Consider the following 20,703-nt stretch of genomic DNA (forward strand, 5'->3'; position numbering starts at 1 on the left):
TACCATCTTGTTTGCTCCTTGTGTTTCCTTTACCTTAGGTTCAAACAGAGTGGAGCCATCAAAGGGGACATTTATAAAGGATGCCTTGAAGATTTCTGTGAAACAGCACTGTTGCATGCAGACATGGCGATGCGTGGTAATACCTGTGCTGCTGCTCTTGATGTGTTATCAATTGTATTTGATAGTAGTCATGCAGCCTCATTAGATGTAGACTGTAGGACAGACATTTGGGGAGCGACTGTTTTTTTTTTTGGCCATCCAATGGGAAGCTACCCAAAAGAGACTTGGAAATCCCCTTGATCAAGTCCCTTAGAAAACATATCAAATGTGCCAGGTAATTCATTACTCAAAGTGTAAAGATCATTGAAGTCTAAGTCTGTTTTTCTAGTCTGTTTAATGCCTTGGACTCTCTGTTAGGATGATGGACAGAACAACTTTCCTTAGATACTTCCTTAGTCATGACTGCTGCTACCACCAGGGCATCTACTGGAGAGCCTTTGGACCAAGGTTTCCTATCCTTCGGGGCTATTAAGATTCTGTTCATTTTTTTAGGAATGGGATCTGTCATGTCAGGTTCCTTCCAAGTCTTCTAACCAATAAGGTCTATTAAGGCATCAGGAGGTGGGACCACACAGGATGCTCATGGGCCAGACCCAAAGGCTTCAAAGAACATGTTCTCATCAGAAGAAGGTGCTTTGATGGACCATCCCCTGCCCCCCACTTCACAAGTTCTAGTATGTCCCCAAAGTTGCAAAATGACTGGTAAATATAGCCTGGTGCTAACCATTCTAGGGAAAAAGTAGGTTTTGTTGGGGGAGTTTGGATCTGGTTGCAAGTGCATCCGACTGCCTTGATGACTTAGGTGCCAGAACCGGGAGACTAGACGGATCCAAAGATTTTTTCTACACTTCTCTGCCTATTTCTCTTCCTGCCTTTTTGCATCTGCTGAGTTCTATCAGTGATTTCTCCTTCTCCTTTCTCTTGTCAGTAGGAGATGCAGAAGGCTGTCTTACTTCAGAGATTGTGGTGGAACCTGTCTGAGGGGTAAGCAAACCACTGAGTATTCATTTTTCTTTCTTGCTTTGGAGGGCTCTAGATCTGAAAGCACTACCAATACTACTGCTATCTTGAAGATGAGAAGCACCTAAACAACAAAAGGAGTGGGGGTCTTGAGGAGGGATTTCGTGTCAACAGGCTGAACACTTTTTGAACCCAGTAGGCTTTCAGACATCAGAAAAAAACACACAATACAGTAAACAACCAGTACTTATTCTATGGGTAGTAATTATGTGTTCTTTTCTGAATACTTTATATATATACAGTTAATTTATATTGTTTGTTTGTTTTTTACGTTTTCGAAATTATGAAACATCGAACATACAAGTTTGATCTTGTAGTGTTCGATGTTTCATGATTTTGATAATGTAATAGGAACCCTATATATATATATATATATATATATATATATATATATATATATATATATATATATATATATATATATATATATATATATATATATATATATATATATATACACACACACACGCACACAGACATATATATATAAATATATATATGTGTGTGTGTGTGTGTGTGTGTGTGTGTGTGTGTGTGTGTGTGTGTGTGTCTTTGTGTGCGCGCGTGCATCTCAATATAAACAGTCCCCCGGATTCACGAATCCTCCGTGTAAGACTTAATAAGTCTTACTCGGAGGCTGCAGTTGAATGGCATGACGTCAGTGTGCCATGAATATGCATGAGGGCACGCTGACTCAACCGTAAGTCTTACACGGACCGTGTAAGAAAGCAGAGGGCGTGTCCGACTGCCGAGCAGTCTAAATGTCCATGCCCCTGCAAGTGATTGAAAAGTAAAAGCAAATACACAAGAGTGAGTCCGCTCAAATGTCCTTGCACCCAACACCACACTCCCTGATATTGTAACCCCCCATCACAGTTATAAAAAGTAAAAAGTTAATTTTATTTTTTTAAATACCCGAAATAGCTACCTGTATTTGTGCATGTGTGCGCGGGTGTGCCCATTGCTTAGCTAGAGTTAGCAATTCAGACACGGAAGAGCATAAGAAAGAATGTGTATGCAAATCACACCAAATAGCAATAGCGTAATGGTAGGGCATTCGCACAAAAAAGAGACGTTCACGGTTCTAGTCCCACCACTCCCCTTCATATTTATTTTTAAATCAGTATATGAAATAATACCAGACAAAAATATGTGTAAATAGTAGTAAAACGCAGTGAAATGGCCAATGTAACAGTGAACAAAATAAATATTTTAAATGATCCTGATATATAATTGCCTGCAGCTAAGCAGCGCTTCACCCAGTGCAATAGAGTTGCCCATAGTTTAATTACGGTTAACCCAGCGCAATAGAGGTGCCCATAGTGAAATAGCGCTTTAACCAGTGCAATCTGTTTGCATGGACATGCACACCATGTCAACAGGGCACTGAGGAGCAACGTAGAGCAAAGTTGCTTAAATGCAGCCACACCCCCTAGCCTGTCTGGACAGTATGAAAATAAAATGAATGACAAGGTTCAAACCCAGGACTCTGTGCATCACAAGCAAAGTACGGAACCACTAAGCCATGATAACTTAGGGGAAACAGCCACTGTTAACAGACATATACTTACTAATGGTAGTTTAACCATTACTAAGCAGGTCTCCAGTCAGCTGAGAATTTTAAAAAATGGCCAATCACAAAAAAGTGCGGGAAATGTGGCATATTTAAGCCCCATAGGCGTGAATACATGCCATAACTGACTGTAGCTCACATCTGCAGTTAGAATGGCTGGCGTCGGAGAGGGAACACGCTTCCAAGCGCAATGTTGGGGCATCGAGGAGTCGAAATACATGGTTTGGCTCCTTGTCCACCGTCATGAGTCAAGACTCTTGCAGGGCCAGTTCCAAGGGATGGAGTACAAGGCAGAGGCTTGGAACCGGTTAGCTCATGACCTCACCAGTGCCACAGGCATTCCTCAGACTGGTGAGCAGGTCCGTCACCACCATGCAGACCTGAAGAGACGGAGGCCCGTGGGATGCAGAATACCCCGCAATTGAGTATGTAGCCATGGAATGCAGTATGTAAGAATTGATAATTGAGTATGCATAATGGATAGGTATGTCTCAATATCCCTTCATTTACTTTACAGCTGCAGGTGACCGTGCTGCGAATCAGCAAGCCTATGCTGATAGGCTGCTGAGGCTGTGCCACCAGGCAGGTTAGTGATCATTCTGCATGTATTGTTATATAAAATATGGGAGAGAGCATGAAAGAAAGTGTTGTAGTCCAATAATACAGCCATAAAATTGCCTGTATAAGTCCTCTGCATGTACTGTCAGATAAAAAACGTCAGAGAGGCAGAAAAAGAGTGTAGTAACCCATTAAGAAAGGTAACATATGTATGGAATACTATCTCTGCAGGCACTGTCATATAAAATAAGTGAGTGAGCCTGAAAAAAGAGTGTTCTAACCTATTAATAAAGGTAAAATATGTCTGGAACAGGTCTGCCATATGCACCTTTAAAACAAATAAAGGAGTGAGCTTGTGGAAAAGTGTGCAATGCCATTAATAAAGGTCTAAAACCCGGAGTGTGTCTGTGTCACAGAGTTTGAAATATTGTTGTTCCCTTGCATTATACATATAGTACTGTTTGAAAAAGTGCTGGCAATCCAGAGTTGTATAGTCCCATATAAAGTATGTGATGGAAGTGCTAGCAGCTGTGAAGCATATATACAGTCTGCAACAGTCAGTTACTGGCTGGCATGCATAAGTAAATCTGGCACATGTGTAGCATGTTAGTTTATCCCCAGAAATGTGAGTGTGTGTCAAGAAATGCAGGGTTCTGTACAAATCGAAGTGAAAATGTCATGTGAAAACATCCCAGATATGTAGATAAAGAAATAGAAATGCAATCAAGAAATATGTAGCAGTAACATCTGCATCCCAGACAGTCAGCATGTCAGATATAGGTCAGGCATATATTGAACTAGCCAAACCCATTACACAACCTAATGTATGGTGGCAAGTGTAATAATACATGTAGGGGATAGACACCTGCAGTCACTAGGAATGTAGTGTAGACTAAAAGGTAATTATAAGATGTTAACCAAGGTTTTTTTCTACACCCTACTGTATGTGCATAAACCATGCAATTCCACACCTCAATGGGTATGTGTAATCTTAAAATTTGTTGGGGCATATGTCCTATTGTTCTATAAATATTTGCATTCACGTTGCTGCATGTGCCCTGTTTAAACACCACAGTCATGGTGGCCTGTTGCTACCAAACATCTCTGCATGCTGTTGGAATATCCACTGTGGTTCAATATATGCATGTGTTATGCTTGCTGTTCAACTGTTGGAACCTTGGTGTGTTGGGTTAATGGGAATATTACTGCATGCTGTTACAACTAATCTGGAATGCTGTTGTTTATGTTGTAATTAAACACACCTAATCACAGAACGTATGGGAAGGCCGGTCCCAGCGGACCTACCTGTCCCTCCTCAGCTGGCGAGGGCACCTGGCACCAACAGGTCCAGTGCCCAGCCCGGGCTCACCTCCTCCGTTGGTCCTGTGCCACCTTTGGGTGGAAGAGCTGCAGGGGATGGGGCTCATCCCCCCCATGCAAGCGTAGGCGGAGAAGGGCCACCTGTCACCCTTCGAAGGGTCCGGTTTATGGTGCGTAGGGAGATCCAGTTTTCAGTCGCTGATCCCCTATGCCAGCTCGAGGCGAGAGTGGCGCTTCTCATGGGTGAGTCTGCCTGTCCTACGCAGCCCCCAGCATAGCCACCCTCTGGGCCGTGAAGGTGCAGTGGTGACTGCCCATGGCTGGGGATCTCAGTTCCACTGTTACCATCTGTGGGCTCATGGGCTTGCGATTTCCAAACATCTGACCCCCGTCAATTGTGTTCACCCACCCCATGTGTCATACACTGCCCCTGTATGCGTCTTGTCTGTTTACCTTCCCAACCTGCCTCCCTGGACATACCTACTTCCTTTACCTCACTTCCCAGTCTCACCTGAAAAAAAAAAAGGGCAATCTGTACCCACAAAAAATGTATGCCCCATACATAGCTGCCCATTTCGCACACATGTCCATTGGACATGTAAACTGATAATTATAATTGGCAGTACAACATACTTTGTTGTCCTCACCCCTCTCCCAGGGGTGGAAGGTTTCAAATATTACTCCAAATTTATTGCATATACACAACTGTTGCTGGTAAAGAAATGGGCAGCTAAGGACCTTCCCTACACCCGTCTTGCACATCCCAAGCTTGTTTACCTACTGTCTGTCCCTCTTTGTGCCCCCTTTTTCACCACTTTCCTATCTCCCCATTTTCTTTTCTTTAAAAGAAATTAGCATGGGGGTTAGCGGGAGTAAGCACTTTTAAGCGGTAGTAAGCGGGTTTAAGCGAGTGTGCACATGCGTGTGCTTAGCTAAGCATTGCTAAGCATCGCGCAAACCCATGCAAACCCACTTAAAACTGCTTAAAAGTGCCTTAGTCACTCTATGGCAGGGCCCTTGTTCTGCTCAGCAGCAAAAAAAAAACCTCTGCCAGTCTCAAACCCCAGACCATTGACGCAATAGACTGCATAAATTACCACTAAGCCACAGCAGATATACAAATAACTGGGTTCTGAAATAAATATATCATGCATTACAATGAGGGAATGGAAATGGAAATCAGGAATGGTATAACACAAATCCTGTTCTGTGGGTCTTTACCAGCAGTTATTGTGGAATTGCATGACATGACTGTGAAAGGAGAACCAGCCATCCCAGCAGGGAATAATGCTACAGTAGCACCTTACAAACACCACACAGTATCAGACCAGGATAAATACTGACCACAGGAATACACTGCAATAACCACATTTGTATGGCAGTTAATTGTGTAAGTACAACATGCATATAACTGGCTACAACCCTAGCTTCAGATAAGAGACATATACTAACCTTCTGACTGACACAACGATGTCCAGAGCAAACAAGCATGGGCCTCACCTTGGACAGCTGAAAGGGCTATGCCTACCTAACCTAGCATTTTATAGTAGTGGGCTGCAATCACAGTGAGTAATGCAATCACCACACAGCAGGCTGCATGCAATTACTGAATGATGGGCAGCAATTGGTGCAGAGGCTGTCACATGCACAAGTGCAGATACCTAGAAAAGCAGGCTGTACCTGCAGCCCACAGATGCAATTCTATCATTGCAGGTGCTGGGAGATAGAGAGAGAGAGAGAGAGAGGCACGGACACAGACAGAGACAGAGACACAACAGAGAGAAAAACTGAGACATAAACCGAAATAGAGGGGGAAAACCCAAAACAAACAACCAAAAAAAACCCCAACAAAACCATAACACACAGAGCAGGGAAATACAAAGGTAAGGTATGTAACTCACATGTATGTGTTGGCATGTAGTAGATGTTCCTGAAGAGTACTTTACACACTGCAAATCATCCATGTGTGGCAGCAGTACGTATCTATCTGTATCCGCACATATGCATAGGGCAAGGGACATACTGCAACTGTCATTGAAGGTTGATATGTGCATATATCTATGTAGGTCATAGTGTGTGGCCTAGAAAACAGCATGCAGTGCTGATATATGGCATGTGGTGGTTAAATGATGTGGGACTGATTTGTCAGATCTGCTGTGTTACAGCCAGTGAGGCCTGCTAATGCTACATGGGCTGAGGACACCCACATGCATGCTGCACAACACTGTGCAATATAATCACATAACTGTACATCCCTCAACTGTCGCATAAGTGATATCCCCACCATGAAAGGTGGACTGTACATGTGCCTATATGTACATCCATGTGTACAGCAATGGATGTGTACATGTATGTGTATAGATATGCATATATATATATATATATATATATATATATATATATATAAATAAAAAAAAAAAATATATATATATATATATAGAGCTAGAAATATATATAGCCATGTAGAGAGAGAGGGAGAGACAGAGTGACACGGGGTCATATGTACTGCAACAGGTGTGTGGTGACCAAGGCATGGACTGTAGACAAGTGTTAATACTGCAGTGCCATTCCTCCTTTCCAAAACACTGTACCCATTAACTACCACATAGGTAGAGATCTACCTAACAGTGAAGGTGTGATAAGGGAACATGGGACACAGGTAGACAGTAGCCTCCGCTTTGATGAAGACAGTGCCACACTACACCTGTAATCAGTCTGTGTGTTATGTGTCATGACAACATGTGTGTCATCTATAGAAATATAGGGCAGTGTTCCCCTCTACCAATCACAATGCCCTGTGTGGTATGTACCTCACATGACAACTACACCAGGTGAAAAGGCCACAGACATACCTCCCAAAGGGTAATACTGGCCACAAACAGATGCCCTATGCAGACTGACTCACAAAACCACATCTACACTGTATTGCATACTGGCCACACATAGGTGACCTCTGCCGGACATACAGAGGTATGTCACACCCATAGCTGGGTGACAACCACCATGGCAACATATCACAATCCCTCCAGGATACACGCTCTAGGGCTCTAAACCTTGTCAGCTCACTAAACAGCACATGCTGGAGGGATAGGTTCCCATCTCAGAGATATGCCATACACTGGAATAGACCACCTAGCAATAGCAAACAAGGCTCCTCCTTAGCAGTTGTCATAAATACCCTTGATGATCATGTGGGAGATTGGTAATACACCCAAGGAAACACCTCTGTGGTTCTGGTTGGCAGGGGCAAGTGAAATCAAAGTACATGTGTGTCAAAGGCCAGGGTAGTATATGGCTAGGCTGCCATAGGCCCTAGGGCTAACAGCATATTACCTGCCTATGACACTATGCACTCACACATGTACGTAATGCAATACCTGCTATGTGAGGTTGAATAAGTGTAATGCTGAATGTGTGCAAGGTCTGTAAAGGTGTGACAGCTTAGTGTGAAGTTGTATCTGACATAGTAGTGTCTATCCTAGCTGTGAGGACAGCAAATGATGTGTAATGTACTGTTAGGCAGACATAGTAGTACGGCATATGATGTGACGTAGTTCCTTGTTGATGAATGTGGTGTCTCATTGTAGGCTAAAGCAATACATGTATGCTTAGTGAGTGATACTGCTGGTGAATCCAACTCCCATATGAACTGTAGTACTACCAGAAGCTGTAGGCCTAAACAGCACAGTATGGTGTGTGTTCACATTGCTCAGAAACACTGCCATCTGTGTTTCCTGTAGTCTGCACAGAGGACAAAACTCAGGCATAAGGGTGTGTAAGTAGTGGCACACAGTACTGTATGGTACACAGGTAATGCTCATCTGTGTTGGCATACTACAGTGGTGTGTTGTATGTTTGTCTGATGTGTGTGTAATCATGCCTGTACAATGGCTGCAATCATATGTGTGTTACAAGGTATACATGTGTATCCAGCAACATATATACTCTGTTACAGCAGTATGCCACCTATAGTAACAACTGTACACATCTGTTAGGCAGGGCTATGGCATCAATGACTAGGGTGGTTGACTGGTACTACTGTACCTGTACTTTACATCCATTGCAATAGATGACATCTCTGTTTGTGCATTGGTGTGATATACACCCCTGTCTTGAGGTTGTGCAATGTGTCACAAACAGTGTGTCGGGTACTGTTGTATAGTGGTGTGATATATAGAGTGTGCCAGGCACTGTTAGTTAGTTGTGGCCTGAGAACCAATAAGTGGTATTGAACGTGTGTAACTTCTGACAGACAATAGGATGGTATATATGTCAGTAAAGTGATATCTGTGGTTAAAGGTGTAAAGTGTGCCACAGGACTTGCTTACACATATTGTTCATATCTTTTTCAGCCAGATGGCCCACCAACGCAATCCACCATACACAGCGGATGAGGAAGAGGTGATACTACAAAGCCTATTGCAGCAGTACACGATGCTGTTCTCCAGAAGCAGCCAGCACCAGCAGGAGTGGACTGCACTGTGGCAGGAACTTGTTCATCGGGTAAATGACATAGGCATGCATAACCGGACATATGAGCAGGTATGCCATCACTGCAGTGATTTAATTAGACATGTCCGGCGGCGTGCGTCTGATATCCAAAGACAATAGCATGCCACAGGTGGTGGGGTGGCCATTCATTCCCCCCCTCACCAGAGTGGAGGAGCTGCTCCTAAGTGTGGTGGCTCCTGGACAACAGCAACATCAACCTCTGACATGTGTTGTCATGGAGGCCGGAGCCACCCAACACATCCACCCGGAGCAAGCAGGTTACATGCCCTATCTGTAGACGACAGTTAACTGTATTGTTAGATTATGTCTACGTGAGATGTGTACTGTGTGTTTAGCAGTTCTGCTGCCTAGTGTTGTGCAATACTGATATTTAGAATAATATCTTTACACCTGTGACTGTTGACTGTTGTTATACTGCAGTTTAGCAACCCAGTGTAGCAATGCCACAGTTGTGGCCACTAACTCTCTCATATTCTTGTAGGTCCCTCTAGTGTGACAGCAGGGCAGCCGAACCATGCTGGTGAGTGTGTTATAACTGCAATGTTGGTAATGAAATATGCATGTCATAGGTGAGGTGTAGGCCATGTACACGTAACACACCTATGCATAATGTATGCCATGCATGCTTGCTGTAAGATGTTGCACAGCTCAGTAATGTCAGTAGCTGCCTCACTTACATGCAATACATGGAGCATAAGACACAGTTGTGGCAACCCCGTACTACACATTGGATAGGCATAGTTGCAACACCTGTACACAACATAACACGTTTATCATACGCAGTACGCAAAGACATGCTACATATGGTGTAACCACACATCCACTGTAAGGTCACACCTCAGTATCCCACATGTCATCCACACCCACATGATGTACCTCAGGGGTAGAGGCCTATCATGGGGCTGTGCAACACTCTTCAACACATAACACAGTCATGTTAGGCAATGCTCCCTATTGGGCACCTCATACACCCATGTACAAAGTGGCTGTGTAATAGTGAACATAGCCACAGCACTGCAGTTCAGGTACAGCATGCTAGGCGGTAGTCTGTCACACAGTAGTAGCCATGAGTGACCACAAGTTGCATGATGATGATGATGATGGCACATGGTAGTACACCCCATCCAGTTACAGTGACCACAGTACTACACATAGTGGTTTTTGCTTTGCACCTCATTATTGTGTGTGTGCAAACATATACACCTATACACAATATGCATAGCATGTTGTGTGTGTGCTTACATATGCCAGTATACACAATATGCACAGCTGTCACCATCTGTACAAAGAGTCACATATATGTCCTGGAATGCTATTGGGTGTATAGGTCACATGACACACATTGCGTATGTGTGGTGTTAAATGTTGCAGTCATGTAGCATGCCATGTCATGGCTGGCACCGACATATCTGCAATATGTCCCACACTCACCATAACTACTGTACAATGGCCATGTCGAGCATTGGGATTACTTCACATCTACATGCACCACTCATCCCATGTCTGTACATTGCATGCATTTGCTACACCTGTGCCCACTATTATTCACTATGGACACAGACACTGTAAGCAGACATGGCAATCTATGTGTCACACAGATAACACATGCAGCCATGGTATGTATACCATTGAGTGATGGTGCACAGGACATTGCAGAGCAGATAATACTTGCACAGCAATGTTGTGTCAATGTACACATTGTGTTCCAGGGTGTAGTCAATCACTGAACAACTACACACATGCATCACAGCCATGTATAATGTCATTAAATAGGGCCGTCAACACTTGCACTGCATGGTCTTGAGCAACACATATTTTGCATGCTGACACATGTGAGGTGACTATTTGCCCTGTGATACTGTCACCCACCTTCACCCACTATTGTGTATATGTTGGATTGCTGGTGTGTGTGTGTGTGTGTGTGTATGTGCTGTGGTGAGCAGTGTATGTGTGTGCATGTGTGCATGTTTGCATGTGTGCATGTGCTCATGTGTGCATGTGTGCATGTGTGGTAACATTATGTACAGATTGTGAAGTGTGTTTCCTGTCTTCCTTCCACAGGAGCTGAGTTAGGGGTGTCTGAATGCAGCAGGGAACCTGATGTCACTGCCACTAATAGTGGAGATGATGAGACATGTATTGTGGTACAGGAAGGTCTGTCAGGGTCTGTTGTTGGTCCACCAATCGACAGTAAACAGCGTTCAACCCTATCTATGCACACACTCATACTGCCAATACATCCCTCATCACCAATGGCCTTAGCTGAGGGACAGCATACAGTCGGCATTGACCAGGAGAGTGTGGTACCCATGGCACGTGCATCCTTCACAGCAGCCATAGCCGGATTACTCGAATGGTACCACATAGGCGGATGTCCAGTGGTTCCGAGGGAGCACCATTGGACGTATTGCCCCTGGCAGACGTGCCCCCAGAGGTATTACAACCTCCAGTATGTTCCGGGCTGTAATGCAGACACAGGCACGTATGGAATGGTACACCCGACAGGGACTAAGGGCGCAGAGGGCCCATTTCACTGCTATCAATGACAGCATCCATGACCTTGCCAGTGCCATCCGGAATTACACCGAGGTCATTGATAGCCGTTGGAGGGAGACATTAGATGTCCTCCACAATGTGTTAGCCATGAGCCAGGACTGTGCGGGACGGATGGGAAGCCGACACTGACACATGCCAGCAACAGCATCAGCTGGCAGTCGTCACGGATGGACCATGGATCACAACCAGTCCCGTAGTGTGTATTGACCATCCTACTAGACCACATGCACATGGCCCTGGCCAGTGCCAGCAGGGACATGGGTCCAGTCATCATACCTCTGCCTCTGATGATAGCACCCAGTCAGGGTTGGTACCCAATACTGCCCGTAGCACCCCTACCAGGCACAGGTACCGTGTCCATAGCCAGAGACAGTGATCTGTACGACCTAGCAGGTACAGTCTGTGGCTGTCCCACAACTGCCCATATATGGCAGCCACATGGTGGAGTTGTGTGCATGCACACACACACACACACACACACACACACACACACACATTAACCAAACAACTAAGGCTCACACATACACACACACACATTACATCAACATTGGCCCATGCTGTACTGTTGTCCCTCACACACACAGACATGTCGATTGGATGGGTCAATGTTGGGCTCTTGTCAACCAACAACACACCCTGTGCATATGATGACACCTGTGCTACCTCCTGTCATCTGTCACATTAATGCAGGAATAGGCTAACATGGTTCTGATGCACAGGGTGACATTATAGCAGTGTAGCAATAGTAGCATGTTGCCAACAGGAAAGTGTACTGATATCCTTGTAGGTATATCTGAGCAGGCATTATGCATCACAGCTCTGATAGTCATTGTAGCATTGTTTACACCAGTGTTAGGTCTGAGTATGTATTGTCCACCCATGTGCCACTTGGCTGAAGTGTACAGTGTTGCCAGCATGTGTTAGTGAGTGGACAGTACATGTGTGATGTGTGCATTACAAATTAGCAGGTGTACATCTGTAAACATGGTGTGTGCGCACTGTCTGCATGTACGTGCATAGTGGACACGTGGGATGTGCTACACACCCTGTTGTACACATTGTTAACATCTCATGGTATCTTTCGATGGCCAGTATGCATCCTACTACAGATATGTACTAACATGGGTACACGTATGTATGACATGGGTTGACACTATGCTGTGGGTGATACTGTTGATATCTGTCAATGATCTGCAGTCTGGTAGTATACACCACCTCAACAGCATGACTATAACCAATCATTAGATGATGTCCTGACAAATGACACACAGTTGTAGGGAACTCAGTAACAGTTGGATCCATCCGGTACTATACTATAACAGTAACCAGTGGTATTGACCGCTACATGTTCCAGGGACCACACCTGTGTGGCATATAGCCCTCTTAGGTACATGCAAACACACTAGGGATATGTCTATCCACATCTGGAAATGCATGCATTGGCTTACACTGCATTCCCTGGATGGGACGCATATCCTACACAAGGGTATCATACAGACAGATACCTGTTGTCCAATACATGATGTATAGTCATAAGCCGACTATGGCATAGTCACCCACATTTACTAGACATACTATCCCAACAGTACCACAAAGGTGGTAGCCCTCAACATGTATGTTGGGTACCAATGTGTACAGACAGACACGTGTTATGTCATCTGTCCCTTGGTATCCACATATCCATAGGTATTGTGGGGTCCATCGGTGTTTTACATAACACATTAGGGGCCTGCATGCATATCCACAGGGCTGTTGTACACCTATAATGACTGTCCATTACTGCCAGTCGTTGTTGTGTATGAACATGTGTGACATATACCCCAGGCAATTACCCTTGCTCACAGTACTCTATAGTACGTATCATGGGTATGTGTGGCACAGATGACCTTGGCCAAGGATAACTACAGTGGCCGGGCTTGTTGCATACAAACATATGTGACCTATGATCTGGGAAGCAGCGGCACAATCTGTCGAAGGAAACAAATGTATTCATGTAGTATGCAGGCTTCACACCTATGTACTGATTGAGGTCACATGTACACATATTCATTTGCCACACAGATATCTGATGTGTGCAATGCACATACTGTTTTAATCATATGTCATACTGTAGTAAAAGCAAAACCCACACTGCATTGACCACCTGTGGCACACACACACAGCGTTTGCAGGATTCAAACCCCTACCTAACTATGTTATGATACTATAAAGATACGCATTAACATGGCACACTATATGCATTCCTGGGTGGTTTCTGTTCTCCTGATATATTTGTAGGATGCTGATATCATCAGACATATCAAAGAGGGATGTACCTCTTTTATTATGTTTTCCCAGTCTCCAAAAAGGCTACTCCTCACAAAAGAAATCACACACACACACACTAACAGCATTTGCAGGATTCAAATCCCTACCTAACTATGTTATGATACTAAAGAGATACACATTAACACGGCATGCTACATGCTTTACTGGGTGGTTTTTGTTCTCCTTGAATATTTGTAGGATGCTGACATCAGCAGGCATTCCAAAGAGGGATGTACCACTTTTAATGTGTTTTCCCAGTCTTCAAAAAGGCTACTCCTCTCAAAGGAAATCACACCCCCCCCCACCAACACACACACTCACTGTCAGCGCTTGCAGGATTCAAACCCCTACCTATGTCATGATACTAGAGAGATACGCATTAACACAGCATGCTATATGCTTTACTGTGTGGTATCTGTTCACCTGATATATTTGTAGGATGCTGACATCATCAGACATTCCAAAGAGGGATGTGCCTCTTTTAATGTGTTTTCCCAGTCTCCAAAAAGGCTACTCCTCTCAAAGGAAATCACACCCCCCCACCACACACACACACACACACACACACACACACACACACACACACAGTGATTGTAGGATTCAAACCCCTACCTAACTATGTTATGATACTAGAGAGATACGCATTAACACAGTGCGCTATATACTTTACTGTGTGGTTTCTCTTCACCTGCTATATTTGTAGGATGCTGACATCATCAGACATTCCAAAGAGGGATGTGCCTCTTTTAATGTGTTTTCCCAGTCTCCAAAAAGGCTACTCCTCTCAAAGGAAATCACACACCCCCACCACACACACACACACACACACTGTGAGTGCTTGCAGGATTCAAACCCCTACCTAACTATGTTATGATACTAGAAAGATACGCATTAACACAGCGTGCTATATACTTTACTGTGCGGTTTCTGTTCACCTAATATATTTGTAGGATGCTGACATCATCAGACATTCCAAAGAGGGATGTACCTCTTTTATTATGTTTTCCCAGTCTCCAAAAAGGCTACTCCTCACAAAAGAAATCACACACACACACACACACTAACAGCGTTTGCAGGATTCAAATCCCTACCTAACTATGTTATGATACTAAAGAGATACACATTAACACGGTGTGCTATATGCTTTATTGGGTGTTTTTTGTTCTCCTTGAATATTTGTAGAATGCTGACATCAGCAGACATTCCAAAGAGGGATGTACCTCTTTTAATGTGTTTTCCCAGTCTCCAAAAAGGCTACTCCTCTCAAAGGAAATCATACACTCCCCCCAACACACACACTCATTGTCAGCGCTTGCAGGATTCAAACCCCTACCTATGTTATGATACTAGAGAGATACGCATTAACACAGCACGCTATATGCTTTACTTTGTGGTATTTGTTCACCTGATATATTTGTAGGATGCTGACATCATCAGACATTCCAAAGAGGGATGTGCCTCTTTTAATGTGTTTTCCCATTCTCCAAAAAGGCTACTCCTCTCAAAGGAAATCACACACACACCCCACCACACACACACTGTCAGTGCTTGCAGAATTCAAACCCCTACCTAACTCTGTTATGATACTAGAGAGATATGCATTAACAAAGCGCGCTATATACTTTACTGTGTGGTTTCTGTTCACCTGATATATTTGTAGGATGCTGACATCATCAGACATTCCAAAGAGGAATGTGCCTCTTTTAATGTGTTTTCCCAGTCTTCAAAAAGGCTACTCCTCTCAAAGGAAATCACCCCCCCCCACCACACCCACACTCAGTGCTTGCAGGATTCAAACCCCTACCTAACTATGTTATAATACTAGAGAAACACCCATTAACACAGCATGCTATATGCTTTACTGTGTGGTGTCTGTTCACCTGATATAGTTGTAGGATGCTGACATCATCAGACATTCCAAAGAGAAATGTGCCTCTTTTAATGTGTTTTCCCAATCTCCAAAAAGGCTACTCCTTTCAAAGGAAATCACACACTGTTAGTGCTTGCATGATTCAAACCCCTACCTAACTATTTATGATACTAGAGAGATATGCATTAACACAACACACTATATGCTTTACTAGGTGGTTTCTGTTCACCTGATATATTTGTAGGATGCTGACATCATCAGACTGGACATGGGAATGTTTGTGCACTTTCTTTTATGCAATCTCAGGAATGATCCATGTGGGTCGGCAGGTATCAACAGCTTGAACAGGACCTTGTGAGTCGCACCTTGTGTGATCTATCTGTGGACACATTGGCATCCCTTCATATGTCAACACATATCTATGCACAAATTGTTGGTTTTGTGGATACGACATGTGTCTGTGATGTTGATGAAAAACTATGCAAAGTCTATGTGGGACATGTGTAGCTCTGCTCAGTGATGTATGTCCTGGGTGGCTGCCTTGCAAATGGTGTAGCATGTTTGGGAACCATGATCTGCACATGAACATACCACAGTTGGTAGGGTTGTGTGTTTGTCAGCTTCCAATAGCTCTGTTTATGACTTCAGCCATGATGCACTCCATGGCCTTGCAGATCAGACTTTATAGGCTTACTGGACTATATTTCCCATGGTGTGTTGTGCACCCATACTTGTGGGGAGTGCCATAGGTTCATACTAGGCTATCTGCCCTAGGGCATTTATAAGCCTAGCTAGAGTGTGTTTGGCTTTCGCCACCCATTTTAAATTAATTTTGCTATGCCCTTTTACGAGGTTAGTATACTGTGCCTCTGTCTAACAGTGACACAGAAGTGATACCCGGGGTAAACCTACTATCTCCCATCCACTCATCAAGATTCCTCTTGAAGAGAGTCAATGAGGGACTCTGCCTAACCTGGACTGGGATTTTATTCCAGAGGGAAGGGAGCCTCTGGGTTATGAATCTGTCCCTCCAGCATGTCCTATTTATTTCAGCGCTGAGGTTCAAGTCTCTCGAGCGCGTAGCTCAATGGGATTTGGATTTTCTGAGGTGCAGCATGTCCATTAATTCCGGGTTGGACATGGCTTTATACGTCAGGCACAGATCGCCTCTGAGCAGGCGGTATGCCACTGAGTAGAGCTGGAGTTTCTTTAACCGGGCAGCATATGGCATCTGTTTGAGCCCTTTGATCCTCTTGGTGAGGTACTTTTGGCATCTTTCCAGTTGCTGCAGGTGTCTGGTAAGGTACATCCCAAAAGGGGCATTGTACCAATTATGGGCCTAATGAGGAATGAGTAAAGAGGCACGATGATCTCCCCTGATCTAGATGTGAATCCCTTCATGATTAGGTGGGCTATATAAAATGTTTTTCTAACTACTTTGGCCATGTGGTTGTCAAATGAGAGATTGCTATCAACTCGGTTCCCCAGGTCCATAATTACTTCTTCCATACTTAATGGATTACCACCTATGTGGTCATTTGTGGGCACTTTGTTTTTGCCAAAGGGGATGACTATACACGTTTTGGCGTTTAGCTTGAGGCCATGGCTCTGGCACCAGTTGTCTGTTTCTATGAGGCCCTTTTGTAGGATGCTTGTGTCGGCTGGAGAGTCTATTATGGCACCCCAGTTTGCAGTCATCTGCAAACTTGGTCAGCCACAGTCCTTCCGTGTTAGCCTGTACCTCCGAGAAATATATACCGAACAAGAGAGGTCCCAGGACTGAGCCTTGTGGGATGCCACTTGTAACTGGTTTGGAGTCTGACATGGCTCCAGCAATTCTAACCATGTGGGTTCTGTCCTTGAGCCAGTTTGCAACCCATCTAGTGACATAGGGGTTTATATTTAAGCTGGTGAGCTTATCTATAATGCCTGAGTGGGGTATTGTATCGAAGGCTTTTGCAAGGTCCAGGTAGGCTGTGTGGACCACCTTCCCCTCGTCAATGGCCTTGGTAACTGTTTCAAAGAAATAGACCAGGTTTAAGAGGCAGGATCTGCCCTTAACAAAGCCAAACTGGGTAGGATCCAGTGTCTGTAGGTCCCCAATATCTTTATTTATGAGGTCCATGATGATCCTTTTCATAGCTTTGCAGACCAAGCTAGTCAAGCTTATGGGGTGATAGTTTCCAGGATCCGTTGAGGCACCACCTTTGTGGAGATGGACCACTGTTGCTGTACGCCACTCTTTGGGTACATATCCTGTAGTAAGGCTGAGACTGAACAGTAGTTTTATGTTTGGGTTTAGTTCTTCTTGGAGTTCATGTAGGACGCAGCCCGGGACACCATCTGGTCCCATTGATGCTGTGTTTTTTGCTTTGGAGAGGGCGGCTCTTATTTGCCCTTTTGGTGGGGAAGGGGGGGAGAAGTTTACGCTGAACCTGTCAGCTAGGATGTTGGCAATGTCTGTGGGTTCAGTGTATTTTTTGTCATTTTGGACTAATTCTGAGCATATCTGGGAATTCCCACCCAGGTTCCTAACATAACTAAAGAAATCCTTGTGATTATCCTTAGTGTCCTGTGCAGTTTTTCTCTCGAAGTTGGCCTTAGACGATTTTATGAGTGCCCGTAGTTTTTTGCTAATACTGATCAGAGATGCCTTCCTTTTTTGGGATTTTGCTCTATCATGTAGTAGCTTACGCCTTCTATTGTATAGTTTGTTTATGGCTGGGGTCCACCAGACAGGACGCCTAACTTTGGAGGATTGGGCCTTGGTTTTATTTGGGATTGCATGATCCATGCATTCCTGAAGGTGTTCATAGAATGCGTTTATAAAGGATTCTGCGGTCTGGGCCATAGTTTCCACAGGCCCAGGGGCTTTGAAGGATTCCACCTCAGTTTTGAGGAGTGTGAAATTTGCTTTAGATAAGTTTTTCACTGTGGTTTTCTGGGCAGGGGCTGGGGTCGGGATGTGAATATCTAGTGAGATTAGTTTATGGTCTGATCTTACCAGTGAGGGATACACTTCTGGTCTGGAGCATAGAGTCCCCATGTTGGTGATGATCAGGTCCAGTATGTTTTCCCCTCTTGTGGGAGTGGCAACAAATTGTTCCATAGCATTTGAGTTTATAAATTCTAGGAACCTTTGGGCTAGGGTGTTGGAGCTAGAGTAATGCTCCCAGTCTATGTTAGGGTAGTTGAAATCCCCCAATATAATGGTGTTTGGAGAGACCTTCATATTTTCCAGTGTTCTCAGGAAGGCCAAGTGGGGTTCCTGGGTTTGGGAGGGTGGTCTGTAGCAGGCTATAAACTGGAAGGCAGTTTTACCCACTGTTAGTTGCACATGGATAATCTCTGATGCTTCATGCTGTGCCACCAACCTGGAGGTGTGGATATCTTTGACGAATATTGATACTCCCCCTCCTTTTGTGGTTCGGTCCAAGTTTTGGGGCAGAAAAACATGGCATGAGGTATAACCTGGTAGTGCTGGGGTGCTCTCGGGAGCCTTGAACCAGGTTTCTGTTACTGCACAGATATCAATGTTCTCCATGCTAAGAAGAGTTTTGAGTGTGTGCATCTTGAGGTTTAGACTTCTGGCACTGAGTAGCATTACTCTTAGTTTCTTATCCCTTGTGATACCTATGGAGGTGGGTTTGTCTTTTGAGCCTTGCCTAAAAAGGCACTATGGGGGTGGTAAGAGCCTTTGCCAATATCCAAAAGCCCAGGGGTGACAGGTGCAAGCCGTCCCTAGCGAAGCATCTTGGCTTGTCGAGCATGTCATCCCATACACTCTGCCATATGTTGCTGTAACACATTCGACGGTTCCAGACCCTGTGGAGTGGGTGAGGCTCAACAGACTGTTCAGGTGCAGGGTCTGTTTGTTCTGTAGTGCATGCATGACACATATTGGGAAATATTGTAATCCAATTGCTGCCATGCTTTTGGCTTTGGGGGGAGCTGGTCAGCCATTCTACACGTGATATCTCCTGGTATGATGTCAGGGACTATCATCAGTGGGAGGTGGCTATGTATATATATGGGCCTGTCTGACAGGATGCCAGCATTGTCAGTAAGGCACAGATAGCCCTGACTCAGGACATATATGAGTGTACATTACTATTTATGACATAGCTGAGGGACATGTCATGATTCTCAGTCTGGACTCCTTCTCAGCTACTCTGTACAAAACACCAACAAACCTGAGCACTAATCCCGGTTATACTCATTTACACACTTAACACCCTACTGATCCTTTGTGATCAGGCTACAGAGTATGTCATCATAATATACTGGCATGTCCAGGGGTCGGTTTCGTGTGTACTCTCCAGTCCAGCTAGTGAATATTGTCGTTATGACACAATGTCACATCTGCCTCATGTACACAGACAACCCTCTCCTCCTCCAAACACACTCAGATATATGTGAGAGATGCAACAATATTGACATACAGGAGGTCTATCAGGTGGTGGAGGTGACCACACACACCACATATCAGTCGCACATACACCGATAGCGACAGCAATCAAACCACATTAACACACATACACATACTCGGAGGCTCTACATACACTCTGCCTAAGCAGCAGAGACCTCCAAAGCAGACACACAAACAACTGCTTCCCCACTACAATTCCCACATATCACATAGTTCACAATGTCAGTGTGCCACACAGTCAATGCCCTTTGGGCTAAACACACCTGATACACTTGTAATTGGTGACACAATGTCAGACACACTGACGTCCCACTCACCAGGCCAAACAAGGGAATAGTCACTTAGAGCTGTCTCTCAGGTGCCAGGATCCGCCACATAACACATGCACTCAGGTCACTCCAAAGCAAGTGCAGGACTGGCTCCATCATTGTCCATGCTGGTGCATACAACCTCAGACATTCCTCCCTGGACCACATGACATGATACATAGAGGAACTC

Source organism: Protopterus annectens, chromosome 5.part0, assembly GCF_019279795.1.
Source record: "Protopterus annectens isolate FY-2018-M chromosome 5.part0, PAN1.0, whole genome shotgun sequence".
Lineage (NCBI taxonomy): Eukaryota > Metazoa > Chordata > Ceratodontiformes > Protopteridae > Protopterus > Protopterus annectens.